This window comes from Sceloporus occidentalis, unplaced genomic scaffold (assembly GCF_023333645.1).
Source record: "Sceloporus occidentalis isolate IW3139 unplaced genomic scaffold, rSceOcc1.0.p SCAF_1, whole genome shotgun sequence".
NCBI classification, from domain to species: domain Eukaryota; kingdom Metazoa; phylum Chordata; class Lepidosauria; order Squamata; family Phrynosomatidae; genus Sceloporus; species Sceloporus occidentalis.
This window is the reverse complement of record NW_028316981.1, coordinates 6610109-6625593: the sequence shown is the minus strand read 5'-3', so window position 1 is coordinate 6625593 and position 15485 is coordinate 6610109. Positions and strand designations below refer to the sequence as shown.

At 44.3% G+C, this 15485-nt stretch overlaps 1 pseudogene; it reads right to left on the bottom strand.

Annotated features, from left to right (window-relative positions):
- Positions 1-805: 805 nt before the first annotated feature.
- On the bottom strand, positions 806-13186 carry LOC149320525 (uncharacterized; annotated as a pseudogene).
- Positions 13187-15485: the final 2299 nt, after the last annotated feature.

The window sequence follows — 15485 nt, the reverse complement described above, 5'->3', positions numbered from 1 at the left end:
AATGGGTTCTATGGCAAGTTCTCTGACTTAATCTTTTCCAACCTTTAATATTTTATCTCACCTTTCCTATTTTCAGCTTTAAATGCCAATAATTTCCCAAGATTTAAAGTACAAAGTAAATAGAAGTGAGGATATGGGAGACGAATTACTCCAGTAACCAAAAAAGTAAAATGGTTTATCATTTCACAATGACAGAACAAAGATAAGAATTTCTTAGGCCAGGTGTCACAGAAGGCTGATGCATATTGAAATACTAAGACAGCTTTCATTTACTGAATGACAGATGGTGCATATTTATTTCAGAACCTGTACTATAGCCTTCTCAAACATATTGTTGTGTGCCTTCTAGTTATTTCTGATGTTATTTCTGGTGACCCTAAGATGAACCTATCATAGAGTTTTCTTGGAAAGATTTGTTCAGAGTGGGTTTGCCTTTGCCTTCCTCTGAGGGCGAGAGAATGCGACTTGCTCAAAGTCACCCTGTGGGTTTTCATGGTTGAGTGGGGATTTGAACCTTGGTCTCCAGACTTGTAATCCAATACCCATACCACTACACACCTCAGACATTAGTCCACAAGAAACTTTTGTTTGTCTGTTAACTTCTACAAAATTGTAAAAGGAAGATGACAAAATTTCAGTGAACTTTATTAAACTAGCACAAAGTATAAGACCCAACAGCTGAAAAGGGAGAAACCAAAGGGGACACCACATCATATTAACCAGTGAAGCACCAGCAGTAACACAGACCAATACTAAGCTGGACTGATCAGGTTCTTCCTTAACAGGAACAGACAATTTTTTTTATTCAAATGTAAGATTCCTGGCATATTTCTGATTTCTCTTCTGTATGAATGTGCTGGTGTCTTTTGAGGACTAGTTTGCAGCTAAAACTCTTTCCACACTCCAGACATTTATAGGGCTTCTCTGCTCTGTGAGTCCTTTCATGTCTAATGAGATTGCTCTTTGCAGCAAAGCCTTTTCCACACTCCAAGCATTTATAGGGCTTCTCTCCTCTGTGATTCATTTCATGTCCAATGAGACTTCTCTTTGAGGTAAACCCTTTTCCACACTCCTGGCATTATTATGGCTTCTCTCTCATGTGAATTTTTTGATGTCTATTGAACTGTCCTCTTTGACGGAAGCTTTTCCCACATTCCTGGCATGTATATGGTTTCTCTTCTGTATGAATAAGCTGGTGTCCTTTAAGGACTAGTTTGCGGCTAAAACTCTTCCCACACTCCAAGCATTTATAGGGCTTCTCTCCTCTGTGATTCATTTCATGCCCAATGAGATTTCTCTTTTCAGAAAAGCCTTTTCCACACTCCAGGCATTTATATGGCTTCTCTCCCATGTGAATTTTTTTATGTCTATTAAACTGTCCTCTTTGACGGAAGCTTTTCCCACATTCCTGGCATGTATATGGTTTCTCTTCTGTATGAATAAGCTGGTGTCCTTTAAGGACTAGTTTGCTGCTAAAACTTTTCCCACACTCCAGACATTTAAAGGGCTTCTCTCCTCTGTGATTCATTTCATGTCCAATGAGACTTCTCTTTGAAGTAAACCCTTTTCCACACTCCAGGCATTTATATGGCTTCTCTTCCATGTGAATTTTTTTATGTCTATTGAACTGCCCTCTTTGACGGAAGCTTTTCCCACATTCCTGGCATGTATATGGTTTCTCTTCTGTATGAATAAGCTGGTGTCCTTTAAGGACTAGTTTGCTGTTAAAACTTTTCCCACACTCCAGACATTTATAGGGCTTCTCTCCTCTGTGATTCATTTCATGCCCAATGAGATTTCTCCTTTTAGCAAAGCCTTTTCCACACTCCAGGCATTTATATGGCTTCTCTGCTCTGTGAGTCCTTTCATGTCTAATGAGATTGCTCTTTGCAGCAAAGCCTTTTCCACACTCCAAGCATTTATAGGGCTTCTCTCCTCTGTGATTCATTTCATGCACAATGAGACTTCCCTTTGAGGTATAGCCTTTTCCACACTCCAGGCATTTATATGGCTTCTCTCCTGTGTGAATTTTTTGATGTCTCTTGAGGGTTCCTCTTTCATGGAAGCTTTTCCCACATTCCAGGCATGCATACGGTTTCCCTTCTGTATGAATTAGCTGGTGTCTATTAAGGACTAGTTTGCTGCTAAAACTCTTCCCACACTCCAAGCATTTATAGGGCTTCTCTCCTCTGTGATTCATTTCATGCCCAATGAGATTTCTCTTTTCAGCAAAGCCTTTTCCACACTCCAGGCATTTATATGGCTTCTCTCCTGTGTGAATTTTTTGATGTCTCTTGAGGCTTCCTCTTTCATGGAAGCCTTTCCCACATTCCAGGCATGCATATGGTTTCCCTTCTGTATGAATTAGCTGGTGTCTATTAAGGACTAGTTTGCGGCTAAAACTCTTCCCACACTCCAAGCATTTATAGGGCTTCTCTCCTCTGTGATTCATTTCATGCCCAATGAGATTTCCCTTTGCAGCAAAGCCTTTTCCACACTCCAGGCATTTATATGGCTTCTCTCCTCTGTGATTCATTTCATGCACAATGAGATTTCTCTTTTCAGCAAAGCCTTTTCCACACTCCAGGCATTTATATGGCTTCTCTCCTGTGTGACTTTTTTGATGTCTCTTGAGGCTTCTTCTTTCATGGAAGCTTTTCCCACATTCCAAGCACTGATAGCATTTATCCACTGTCTGTCTTTTTTCATGTCTAGTAAGGTGTATACTACATTCAAAGCTTTCTTCCGATTGGTGGGATTTACGTTGTCCTTTCTCTATGTCGTTTGTGATGTTATCAGTCAGCTCTGATGCTTGGTGGAACCATTTCTCACGGATAAAGCACTTCTGAATCTCCCTGCTTTCATCTGTTTCTCCTTGGATTGGGATTTCACAAGAGTTGGCAGGGCACTGATTCCTTCTGTTTTGTTCTGCTTCCATTCTCATGCTTTGCTCTTTCCTCTCTTTATATCTAGTTGTATTTAGCCACTCTTTCCATGGTGCTCCCCCATTTTCATTCTCCTGTCCATCATCACCTCAAAAGAAAAAAGACAAACCATAAGTAGGCATAAGAGAAGGAAAGGATGAGATCAATTGAAGAGAATGAAGAGGAGAATGAGAAAGGAGGGGTGATAACCATGCCTCAGCTAAGGGATGAGAACATGTGATCTTCTGAAAGATGCTGATAACAACTTTCACCATAGTAGCACAGCCAACAGTGGGGGAATGAGGCAATTTTAAATCCAATAAAATCTAAGAGGCAGTACATGATGCAATAAATTCTACTTTGGTTAGTTTTAACTAAGATTGTGTGTCATGTTGCATCAGCTCCATGGAAATAGAAAGTCTTTTTCTAACCTGTCTTGTGTTTCTAAATCATTTTTAGTGGTCAAAAAGGCAGCACCTAAGACCAAGATGAGACCAAATGCAAAACCAGAAGTATTTAAGTAAAACCACAGGCAAAGCAGAAAAGTGCTACAATCTTTAAGAGCTGTAAATAGTTCTTCAGTTAGTCAATTCTTCCTGTTTCTCTTACTTAACAGGGTTGCTGGACATCTAAGTTTTACTCTATTCTCCAGAGGTAGGATATGATAGAAAGAGCAAGGAATGATAACCATAGGGCACCACAGTGACACTGCCACCTCCAGCCATGGAACAGAAGGAACAGGGGCTGTACTATTAAAGAATTAACAAGGCCTGGGTGGAAAAAAAGAAGAAATGGGGCAATTCTGATCAGGAGAGCTAAGAGGTAGGGTGAGACAACTGGGTTCATGTAATGGCATGAAACTGTCTCTTAGTTCTTATGTTGCCATACCCCACTTCTGGAGTGGTGAATCCAACTTTCTGAAGTCTTCCTGATGTTATAAATAAAACGAAATGCATGGTATCAATAATACAGGCAACATTTTCTGCATGGCAGGTGGTTGGACTGGATGGCCCTTGTGGTCTCTTCCAACTCTACAATTCTATTATTGCTTAGAAATGGGGTGAGCACAAAGGAGATCAATTACTGAGGCTGCTGAATTCAAAAGACCTCTCCATAAGCTATCCTACTAGAACCACCTCTGAGTAAGCATTGACCTAGCAATGTCCCTGTGAAGATCAGCTCCTTAGAAGCAGCAACCAGAGGGGAATTGTTTATTCTCACCCTGATCAGAAAACAGAAGTGCTGAACACTGGGGATTCATAGCCCCATACAGAATGACTCTAAAAAGAGGTGGCAATTACTAAAATAATATTTATTGACCAAGAGGCAAAGGGGACATCAGTTATTGATGACCACAAAACCCCTTACCATAAGCCATCCTACTGGATCCACTTTTGAGTAAATGTATGTCCCTGTGAAGACCAGCTCCTCAGAAGCAGCAACCAGGGAAGAATAAGTTCTTCTCACGTTGATCAAAACTGGACACAATGCTGGACACAGGAGATTCATGGCTCTGAACAATACACACACATACACACTCCTATATACAGCAAGGCTCTAAAAAGAGGGGACAGTTATTAAACTGATATTTATTGACACAGATGCAGAGGGATCCTTACTGAAAGAAGCCACCATCTTATAATTCTCTTCCATGACCTCTCTTTGCAGAGTCCTTTGCTCCAGATCTAGCAGGGCCCACTCCTCCTCACTGAAACGGACAGCAACATCCTTAAACGACACCTGAAAGAAGAGATTTTTGACAATAAAACTACTTTCACTGCTAAGCAGAATCTAATGTACACCCAAGTTGATGAAAGCTTAAATACAGCACGCCCTTGCCTTACATGGGGGATCTGTTCCAGACCCCCCTCCCCCCAGTGTAAGGTAAATTCCATGTATGATTTGAATGGGGCGTGCCCCCATGGTGCAGCATGCACCCCAGGTGCGCGCCCCATTCACCATATTAGGGCTCACCATCCGCGTGACCTCAAGTCTGCATATGGCAAGCCCGTGTACAGCGTGGGAGTACAGGAGTCAAAGAGAGGATTTGGACTTATAATGCAGCACAGAAAAAAATAAAAAAATCAGTATATTGTAAAAGGCTCATCCCATGTAAACAGTCCTCAAAAGCCTGTCAGAAGAGAAATGTCTTCACCTGTTTGCAAAAAGAGAATAGGCCACTCTAACCTTCTTGGGAATAGAATTCCAGAGCCTGGAGGCAGCCACTGGGAAGGCCCTGTATCTCATGTGTTTCTTGCACTGTTAAGAATAACCCCAATGTACAACTAAATTGATCCAATTACAGTTTGAACAGTCTAAAGCCTAAATTGGAAAGCACAATGTGGGTCCTAGTGGAAAATTAAGGCCTTCAAGAACAGAAGTCTGCAACTTTTTACTAGGATGTTTGGGCAGAAGCAGAAAACAAGAAGAGGAAAAAAGCTTTCAGGTCAAGTGAAGTGGCAGTGGGCAATTCCAGTTATCTCCAGTTGATTTCTATGTCCATCCTTTTACCTGATTTTTTTGCACAGAAGCCATTTCTACATCTTCACAAAGAGATGAACTACTGCAGCTTACCAGCGTCCTTGATCCATCTCCTGTGAAATAGCAAAAAAAGAAAGGGAAGAGAAGCTTAATTTCTTGATTTGTTTTTCAAAGTTAAGTTTTAGGTCAAAAATTGGAGCCCTGGTGGCACAGTGGTTAAATGCCTGTACTGCAGCCATTCACGCGAAACCACAAGGTTGCGAGTTCAAGACCAGCAAAAGGGCCCAAGCTCGACTCAGGCTTGTATCCTTCCAAGGTCGCTAAAATGAGTACCCAGACTGTTGGGGGCAAATTAGCTTACTTGCTAATTAGCTTACTTGCTGTTCACCGCTATGATCATTGGAATAGCGGTATATAAATAAAAAAACAAAAACAAACAAAAACAAAAACTAGTTTACAGTTTAAACATGCTAAAAAGGTATTTTAAGGGATTTTCAAGGGACAACAACATCCTCAGGACAGAACAAAAAGAAGTAATAGTGCCACTTTATTCTGCTTTGGTCAGGCCCCACCTGGAATATTGTGTCCAGTTCTGGGCACCACAATTCAAAAAGGACATTGAGAAACTGGAGCGTGTCCAAAGGAGGGCGACTAAAATGGTGAAGGGTCTGGAAACCTTGCCCTATGAGGAACGACTCAGGGAGCTGGGGATGTTTAGCCTGGAGAAGAGAAGGTTAAGAGGTGATATGATAGCCCTGTTTAAATATTTGAAGGTGTTACGGCGGGAATCAGTAATTAGTAAACTTACAATGACGGAGACAACAGCCAGAAGTTCAGTAGCTCAGATATGCTGTTTATTTGCTATAGCAAAAAGACTGACCCTTTGAATCACTTCAAGAAGAGTCAGCCTCGAAGGTAGGCTGGTGGCTCTCCTTTATGCACAGAAACCACAAGCTGTCACAAGTGTTCAGTTTGACCAGACAATTACACCATGTCTCATTCTTAGTTTCTGCAACTTAAGCTAGCAACCTAAGCAAGTCTATATTTGCAATCCTTAGTGTAGCATCAGCAAGCTAGCAAGTTAACATGTGGCCCCCTTGTCCCCCATGTCTCCCCCTCCCCTATATATTTCCCGTTAGTCTAACCGCAGGACAGAAATTTCCTGTACAGCGAATGTCCAGTATACTACCTAGGCTATTTTGGTTATCCCTTGTCACACATCTCTTACAGTTAGGTTTGCCAATTTCTTGTCACATAGCAACTTTGAATTGTCAATGGCTTCTAGTTATCATTTATTACCTTTAGCCCTTAATTTAGCCTCCTTTTTACCCTATCAAAGGGATGTCATATTATTTTCTGCTGCTCCAGAGAACAGGACCCGAAACAATGGATGCAAGCTACAGGAAAAGAGATTCCACCTCAACATTAGGAAGAACTTCCTGACAGTAAGGGCTGTTCGACAGTGACAGTGGAACAAACTCCCTTGGAGTGTAGTGGAGTCTCCTTCCTTGGAGGTCTTTAAGCAGAGGCTGGATGGCCATCTGCTGGGGATGCTTTGATTTGGATTTCCTGCATGGCAGAATGGGGTTGGACTGGATGGCCTGTGCGGTCTCTTCCAACTCTATGATTCTATGAAAAAGCAGAATGTTGGAGGCAGGTCTGGCTCGTCCATATAGGCCAGCTAGGTGGCCGCCTAGGAGCGCCAACCTCTAAAGGGCACCAGAGAGAGAGAGAGAGAGAGAGTGGTTGGAGCCAGAGGATCATAGAAGCAGGCAAACAGAGCAGCCAGCAGCACTGCCAGCCTCCGAGTGGCAGGAAGAGAGAGCTGCTTGCTGAGGCTGGAAGGAGGGAAGAAGTTGGCTGCGCTCTGCAACACCTAGACTGCATCCACACTGGAGAATAAACCCGGTTTGGCACTGCTTTAACTCTTTCTGGCTTAAGGCTATGGAACTCTGGGAGCTGGAGTTTCTTATGGAGTCCAGAGTGCCTCCCTTCTCCTTCCTTCCTTCCTTCCTTCCTTCCTTCCTTCCTTCTCTTTGTCTTCTTTTCTTCCCCCTTCTTTCCTTCTCTCCTTTTTCTTCCTTCCTCCTGTCCCTCCCTCTCTCTTCCTTCTTTCCCCCATCTTCCCTCTATCTTCCTTCCTTCCCTCCCTCCCCTCTCTCTCTTTTTCTTGCCAAGAGAGACTTGTTCAGGGAAGGCTTGCCATGGCCTTCCCCTGAGGCTGAGAGAGTGTGACTCTCCCAAAGTCGCCCAGTGTGTTTCCTTGGCCCCATTTCTCCCTCTCCCCCATAACTCCTTCCCAGACTTTGGCCCTATTCCTTCCCTGTCCACCCCCCTTTGCCTCCCTTCCCATCACTTATTGTTGTTGTTTGTTGCTGTGTGTCCTCAAGTCCTTTCTGACTCATGGCCACCCTCTCATGGGGTTTCCTTGGCAAGGTTTGCTCAAAGGAGGCTCACCATGGCCTTCCCTTGTAGCTGAGAGAGCGCGACTCCCCCAAAGTCACCCAGTGGGTTTCCATGGCTGAGCTAGGATTTGAACCCAGAGTCATAGTTAGGGTTGCCATTCATCAGGACCGCCAAACCGGGACAAATGTAGGACAAAATGTTCAAATGTAGGACACTTTTTTTTGTGTCCTACATTTGAATAGGAGCCTCCGAGGCTTTCCCTGCAGGCCTGGGACCCGCCCTTGGCGGGGGCGGAGCCCAAGCACAAAGGGACTCCTCCCCTTCAGGGAGGCTTTCCCTTTAGGCCTGGGACCTGCCCCTGGCAGAGGCGGAGCCCAAGCAGAGAGGGACTCCTCCCCTTCAGGGAGGCTTTCCCTTTAGGCCTGGGACCTGCCCCTGGCAGAGGCGGAGCCCAAGCAGAGAGGGACTCCTCCCCTTCAGGGAGGCTTTCCCTTTAGGCCTGGGCCCCGCCCTCGGCGGGGGCGGAGCCCAAGCAAAGAGGGACTCCTCCCCTTCAGGGAGGCTTTTCCTTTAGGCCTGGGACCCACCCTCGGCGGGGGCGGAGCCCAAACAGAGAGGGACTCCTCCCCTTCAGGGAGGCTTTCCCTGCAAGCCTGGGCCCAAGCGGCAAGAGAAAGCCTCCCTCAGCTTGCTATATCTCGCCCGGGAGCAGGGGCAATCCCGGGGGCGGGGCCAAACCGGGCCGTGACCGTGCAGCCCTGCCCCAAACCGGGAAAGTCCCGCCCCCAGGCGGGATATGGCAAGCCTAGTCATAGTCCAATGCTCAAACAACTAGTCCACACTGGCTTAGGGTTGCCATAAGTGAGGACCTCCAAACTGGGACAAATGTAGGGCAACATTTTCAAATGTAGGACACATTTTTATAAAAATGGAGGACGTGCAAAAAATGAGGTTTTTTTAAAAAAAATGTTAATATAAATGCATGTTTTTAGGCATGATCAAAATGGAGGACATTTTGGCATTATTCCTAGACAGATGGCAGAAATGTATTTCCCCTCGGGTTCAACTGTACTTCTCAGAAGTGTGTACTTGGGCAAGGGACTGTGGTTTTTCTTCACTGCGCATGAGTTAGTAAAAATCATAGCAAGTTACATTGGCCGTGCCTCAGAGGCTTGTTGATATCAATATCACCATCATCATCATCATCACCACCACTATAATTGGCCAAGAAAGGCAGACTTGTTAGCATTCAAAGCACCATAAATACACAAAAAACGCACTTGCGTATATTTAATAATAAAAAATAATGAAAAAATAAATAAAAAACAAGGCAGGGGTGTATGTATTTGATAATAAAAATTAATGTAGTAAAATAAAAAACAAGCAATAATTAAAGTTAATAAAATAAAACAAAAACAAGCAATAATAAAAATTAATAAAATAAAACAAGCAATAATAAAAATTAATAAACTAAAACAAGCAATAATACAAATTAATGAAATAAAAACAAGCAATAATAAAAATTAATAAAATAAAATAAAAACAAGCAATAATAAAAATTAATAAAATAAAATAAAAACAAGCAATAATAAAAATTAATAAAATAAAAAATAAAAAGCAATAATAAAAATTTAAAATATTAAATAAAATAAGTATTTTATATTTTTAAAAATAAATTAAAAACCCCAAAAAACCAAGGCAGACCTAATGGCCACTGACTCAGCTTTCCTCCTCCTCCTCTGCCCCAATTCTGCCCTGGCCTAAGTTCAGGCACCCTTCCTCCGGCTCCTTCCTCCTCCTCCTCTCCCCCCTCCTCCTGCTTATGAAGGCTGGCGTGCGTGCGGAGGGAAGCAGGGCAGGTGCGCGCGCACGCGTGCGCAGAAGGACGCGTGGAAGGCAGGCGCATGCGGAGGGAAGTGGGGAAGGCGCGCACGCTGCCCCTGGCTCCTGCTGGGGCCTGGGCGGCGCGCAAGCCCTCCCAGTGGGGGTGCGGTGGCGGCGGCGCTTCTGCTGCCCGCCGAGGAAGAGGAGGAAGGCGGAGCCGGAGGAGGAGGTGGGTTGGCGCCGCAGCAGCCGCGTTAGCAGCAGCGGCAATGGCTGGAGCGGGCCCCCAAACCGGGAACAAGGTACGGGTGGGGGCCCAAACCGGACTGGGACCGGGAGGGGCCCCCCGAAACCGTGATTGGCACGGGGGCCGCCGGGTTATGGCAACCCTACACTGGCTCCAACAATACAATTTAAAAGCTTGGTCTTCTTCCCAGATGTCTTCACTGCAAAGGAAGGCACCACAAAATGGAAGGCATTCAAGAAAAAGGGAAGACAGGACTCAAGAAAAGCTCCAAACACTCCTAGAAATGTAAATGCATGCTTTTTAGTCAAGCTCAAAATGGAGGATGTTTTAGAATATCTCCTGGACAGATGGTTAAACTGGAGGACATGTCCTGCAAAAGGAGGAGGTCTGTCCTGCCCTGAGGAAAACCTACCATAGGGTTTTCTTGGCAATATGAGTTCAGAGAAGCTTTGCCATGGCCTTCCTCTGAGGCTGAGAGAGTGTGGCTTGCCCACTCTTGGTGGTGTTATTATTATTATAGTTTATTTCTAAAGCGCTGTAAATGGTGTGCCTATTATGTGTCTTTTTTTTCTTGCCCTGTAGCCATTCCCATCCTTTTTTCATAGGCTGCATCTACACTGCAGAAATAATGCAATTTGACACCGCTTTAGCTGCCCTGGCTCCATGCTATGGAATCCTGGGATTTGGATTTTTGGAGGAGAATTCGCCTTCTCAGTCAGAGAGCAGCGGAGCCATAACAAACTACAAATCCCAGGGCTCTATAACATGGAACCAGCAGGATGGCCAGATGTCCTCTTTTTCTGAGGTATACCTTACATTTCAGTCTTCTGTCCAGGAGGAATTCCAAAAATATCCTCCCTTTTGAGCATCACTAAGACGCATGCATTTATAGTTATATGAGGGGTTTCATCTTTTACTTGGTCATGTCCTCCATTTTACTTGAAAGCCCTACATTTTGTGGTGCCTTGTCCTCCTTTGCGGTTAGGACAGCTGGTCACCATGAGAGCCAAGGGCAGCTAAAGTGGTGTCAAATTGCATTAATTCTGCAGTGTGGCAGCAGCTCTGATCCTTTCACCTGGTGACTCTACTGGTTTTCTTCTCTTTCTTGTGACACCCTTTTCTGCCCCTTGAGTGAAGATTTTTAGTTTTTAGGGATCATAGATGGGGTACTACTATCCCATAAATTCATGGGGATGGGATCCAGATTTTTCTACATCATTAGAATGAATAATGCTTCCAGCTTGCAAAAGGAATAAGTGTGAATTAGTCTCCATTCCAAATATCACAGCAATAAATAAGTCTTTAACCTGTAAAAATCTAATTGGCTTTTTGACTAATTCTCAATATTGATGAAAGATTGGAACCTAGGTTTTATGTCATGTTTAGCTTTAACAAACGAAACAGCAGAAATCAAGGAGTGAAAATAATTGAGGAACGACAGGGGTGCCAAAATATTTCTTACCTAGGGTGGCAAAATACCTAGAGCTGGACCTGGTTGGAGGGTGAGACTTGGGCAAGGTGATTTGCAAGTCCTACCTAAAAATGGCAGGTGGAGCACGTCCTCTGTCACTACCCCTCTGACGTCACTGCAAGAGAAGCTGTATAGTGTGTGACACCCCAGAAGAGGTGTGATGCCCAGTTGCACCTCCCCCCATATCTTGGTGTCGCTGCCTCGTTCTCTGACACAGCAGCCGCAAGGAAGGCTGAGTATGCCCACCCCACACACACCTTGGTGCTGCTGCCTCATTCATTGTACAGTATATACAGTTGGACCTCTGTATCTGCACGGCATCTGTTCCAAATCCCCCCACGGATACCAAAATCTGTGCATGATCAAGTCACATTTTTGCTAATGGTGGAGTGGTGCACATGCACACTATGCCACAGCCACGGGCACACGGTGCCATTAAGAAAAACAGGGGCTTGCAATCCATGGATGGTTAAATCCATGAATGGCAAATCTGCTGATACAGATGGCAAACTGTACATCTTTTCCAAGGAGTCATGTTGCCTCATAATCTAACCAAAGTAATATACACTCAGTTTATTAATTTTGGCTTCTAGTGAGAGTTCAATCTTGATTGGCTCTACGAACTTTTAATTTGTCTTTTTGGACAATCCATGATATTTGTGGAACTCTCTTCCACCACCAAATTCCAAATCATCAAAAAGTTCAAACTAAAGACTATACTCAGGTTTTTGATCCCAACTATTCAGATAAGAAAACCTTATGAAATTCATGAGGTCACCAGAAATTGACAAGTGACTTGAAGACATACACACACACAGGAAACACTTTACATCATTGTGTATTTTGTGCTCCATTTACTGTTGATGCAGGAAACAGCAATACTGCACCAGCCTCCAAGAAAACATCCCTTTAGTATTTCTACTGGTTTGCAGTGGTCTTTGGATTAAGCGATAAACTAACTTCTTCTAGTATTTCTACTGGGGTGGGAGACGTAAACTCTCGCCCCCCCCCCCATCAAAAGACCCAAACTGTTAGGTAAAAGTTATGTTGCTCTTTTGAAGCAAACAAAACATTGTGGTGGCTCACTCAAAACAAACAGGTTTTATCTGGCATAAGCTTTCATGGGATGGAGCCAGTTTCATAAAATACTATCTTGGGTGTATGCATTGTACAACCATCCTACCAAAACCGCTATTGCAGCTAAGTATTCATGGGAACATAAAAACAGACCTTGTTTTTTAAGGACCCTTGTGAGCGAGGGACAAAAGTAAAGAAGACACCTCAGCTAGTGGAAAAAGTCCCTCTCTTACCTTCCAGCTTGATCCTGGCCTGCACCTTCTGACTGGCATCGGATGGGACCTCCTGGGCATTAAGTTTCTTTTCCTCTGCCTGGCTCAGGAGAAAACCTTCAGCCAGAGCCACCGCCTGGGAACTGGTCTCTGCCCCACATTCCCTGATCCAGCTTGACATCTCCATGGGAAGGACAGCCAAGAATTGCTCCAGGATCACCAGGTCCAGGATCTGAGCCTTAGTGTGTCTCTCTGGCTTCAGCCACTGATGGCAGAGAGTATGGAGTTGGTGGCAAACCTCTCGGGGCCCTTCAGCCTCCTGGCAGCGGAAGTGCCTGAAGCTTTGGCACTCAAGATATGATCTGAATGTCTTTTCATCTGGGACTCCCTCCACTGTTCTTCCCCAGAATTCCACACTTCTCCCAGCCCTGATCACATCGGTCCCTCTTTCCCCTTCAGAGCTGGATAGGTTTAGCTCTTCCATCTTCAATCTGGATTCCAAAGCAGTTTCCACCAGGGCTGAAGAACCTCTTCCTTTCTCCATCAGATTATGTCATGAAGCAATAGCTACTCGATACACTGAGGAGATCAAGTCCAGGTTGACTAATAAGATCTGGAAACCATTAACACTTCCAAGAGAGGAAGATCCTTTATGATCCTTTTGTGGCTTTCTTCTGTATGGTTTCCCTGTAGAAAAGAAAGGCAAAGGTCTGGCTGTTTTAGAGTCAAATGAATGAAGCACCACTCCTGGAACTAATTGACTTCTTTTGCTTTTCCTTTCCTTTCCCTTTGCCTTCAGCCCCATTTCGCTTTTGACCATGCCTATGCAATTGTGAAGCCCACAGGTGGGGCGGACATTTTAAACCACCATACATATATCTCACAGAGAAATTTTATTTACAGATTTGGAGCTGTGCTTTCCTGTTGCAATACTGAACAGAATATTTCCCCCATGTAGCAAGTATATTCAATCAAGACATTTTTAAAATAATTGTTGGGTGTCCATTTTAATAGGATGGACATCTAAAAATTATTTTTAAAATGCTTTGAATAATTGTGGTACTTAGAATGGAAAAAATGTGTGTGTGTGAAATTAAGATTTCTGAAAAAGAAAACTTTCCTACATTCCTATGAAAGTAAATATGCAAGAAACTGCATTTCGTAATATTATAAAAAGATTTTTAACAGAAAACATAGGATATACCTTAAAGCTAAAGCATATAAAAATAAGAGCAGCAGAAAATAATACATAATTTAACCTTCAATAGCAAACTATTAAAAATTATAGACTACAAAACCATTACATTTACCATATAGTGTTACAATATTGTAAGTTTTTATTCTGAAGCTGGAAACCACTGTAGAATTAGAGTGCTATTGTTCCACTTTAACTGCATGACTTTGTCCTATGGCATCTATGGGATCTCCAGTTTTCATCATTCCCAGCCAAAGACCCCTAGTGCCTCCCCCAACTACAAATCACCAGGATTTCATAGGACTGGAGGTGCTATAAGTGGATAGTGAGAATCAACCCCTGGGTTTCAACCCCTGCTCACTCATGGAATCCCACTGGGCAGCAAGTCCCACTGTCTCAGCCTCAACTGGCAAGCCACCTCTGAATTGGGCTGCTGCCACACCTGCAGTGCAGCAATAACACAGTTTGACCCCTCTTTTAACTGCCATGGCTCAATTCTGAGATGTGTAGTTTTGTGAGATGGTTAGCCCTCCCTGGTCAGAGTGTCCTTGTGCCACAGCAAACTACCAATCCCCAGGATTCCATAACACTGGAAGTTACGGAAGTTAAAATTAGTAGCAAAGCACTTCATTTGTACAGTTTGGAAAGAGCCTAAACCATACCAGGAAGAAGGCAGGCCCTCCTTTGCCCTCCTGCCATGGCTGACCCCCATCTCCCCAAAGAGGGTTGGGGGCCAGGAAGGAAGACTCACCTCATTTCCCTGGTTGAGAAGGAGAGGAGATTAACAGGGGATCCATACAGATGGCCATAGTTGGGCCACCTCTTTCCAAGTCTCTCTGCCCCAAAGCAAGGATCCACCTGGCTTCCTCCAGATCAGATGCACCTGGCCATGGGAGGAGGAGACTTTCATTAGGGAGACAGGCCCCCTTTCCACCCCCTCTTCCCCCCCCCCCCCCATCTTCTTCAGTCCTTTTAGCTCTTTCTGCTGCTCTTTTGGGGAACCTGAAATTGCCATCATCAATACTGCCATTTCCTAGGGATTAAGCTTTTGTGCCTGGGAATGGCTTTGCATTTCAGCCTGCAGTGGCTCCTGCCTGCCATCAATGCAGACTCCTGGGGGCTTTAAGGATCATCCTCCTGTTTATTGTGTTTCCCACCTTTTCCCTTCAGTTTTGGAACCACTGAGTCCTGGCCTTGGTCCTTGCCTTCATTTCTTGGTGAGGTTTGGCTTGACAATATCAGATCCTCCCTGAAGAGGTGGATGGTAATGATCCAGGCCCCAAACATTTGGTTGTTGTGTGCCTTCAAGTCCTTCTGCCAGCTCATGGTGACCCTAAGACACTCTTATTGTGGTGTTTTTTTCACTTTTTTGGCAAGATTTGTTCCAAGGTTTCCTGTTTGAGTCTGAGAACATGTGCTTTGGTGAAGGTCACCCAGTGGGTTCCAGGGCTGAGTAGGAAATCGAACCCTGGTTGGACTGTGAACTCTGGAGGCCAGAGATTCTTGATTCCCTGCTCAGGCATTGAATCCCTGAGGCTCAGAGAGTTTGACTTGCCCAGAGTCACCCAGTGGGTTCCGTGGATGAGCGGGGAATCGAACCCTGGTCTCCACAGTCACAGTCCAACATTGAAACCACTTTTGTGGTTTT